Source organism: Zingiber officinale, chromosome 3B, assembly GCF_018446385.1.
Source record: "Zingiber officinale cultivar Zhangliang chromosome 3B, Zo_v1.1, whole genome shotgun sequence".
In the NCBI taxonomy this organism is placed as follows: domain Eukaryota; kingdom Viridiplantae; phylum Streptophyta; class Magnoliopsida; order Zingiberales; family Zingiberaceae; genus Zingiber; species Zingiber officinale.
Window position 1 is genome coordinate 87,411,809 of NC_055991.1, and position 1,111 is coordinate 87,412,919.

Consider the following 1,111-nt stretch of genomic DNA (forward strand, 5'->3'; position numbering starts at 1 on the left):
TTGTAGGAGAATTATTACCTATAGTCAATGAGATTAAAAGGGCCTTCAGAAGATGGAAAAGTCTGCAAAAGCAAGCAAGATATAATATGGCAAACAAACCTCTTAAAAATTACGCAACACCATATGCTCAAGGTTAACAATCTAGTATCACCAGATTGACCATCGGAGCCAATAATTTTGAGATTAAGCTAGCAGTGATCGTAATGGTCCAACAACATCAGTTTGGTGGAGGCATACATGAGGACCCAAACCAATACTTAGGGGTTTTCTATGAAATTTGTGGAATAACAAGTATGAATGGAGTACCAACTGATGTAGTAAGACTACTCCTATTTGGTTTTTCTTTGAGAGATAGAGCAAAACTTTGGCTTACTTCTTTGCCAACAAATAGTATTACATCTTGGGCGCAGTGTGAGCAAGCATTCCTAAACAAATTCTACCCACCAAGCAAAATAACATACATGAGAAATCAGATTGCTAACTCCAAACAAACTGATACAAAAACTCTTTATAAAGCGTGGGATAGATTCAAAAGTATGCTCAGATCATGTCCACATCATGGATTGGAAAAAAGGTTAGTAATCCACATTTTCTACAATGAAATCAATTATCAGACTAAAGTATCTCTAGACTCTGCATCTGGCGGAGCACTTATGAACAAAGGTCTACATGAAGCTGAAAAGATAATAGAGAGTGTGGCGCTTAATCACCATCAATGGACATCAGAAAGAAGTAGAACTATTTTTCCTAGAAATCCAATCAAAATGCCCAAAAAAATATGACCTTGATACTATAAGTTTAATATTTGCGAAGGTTGATGTTTTGTCTAAGAAGTTTGAGTTAATGGGTTCCAACCCGGTAAACACAATTATGGGGGTTTGTGACTCCTATGGAAGGATGGAACATACTCAAGAAGTTTGCCGCTTGGTGCTATTACTGCACAATTATCTCAAATTGAACAATGCGATGCAATTGACAATTTTAATTTGAGACAAAACAATAGGTACTCCAACACATACAATCTTAAATGGAGAAATCATCCTAACTTCACTTATAAGAATAATCAAGAATAAAGCTATCAACCAGGTCAATAAAAGAGCTATCAACCGGG

General features: G+C 36.1%; 1 non-coding gene across 1 annotated transcript; it reads right to left on the reverse strand.

Moving 5' to 3' along the window:
- Positions 1 to 457: 457 nt before the first annotated feature.
- LOC121968823 lies at positions 458 to 565 on the reverse strand. Its single transcript, XR_006108357.1, has one exon. It is a non-coding gene; the product is annotated as a small nucleolar RNA R71 (small nucleolar RNA).
- Between the last annotated feature and the right edge of the window lie 546 nt (positions 566 to 1,111).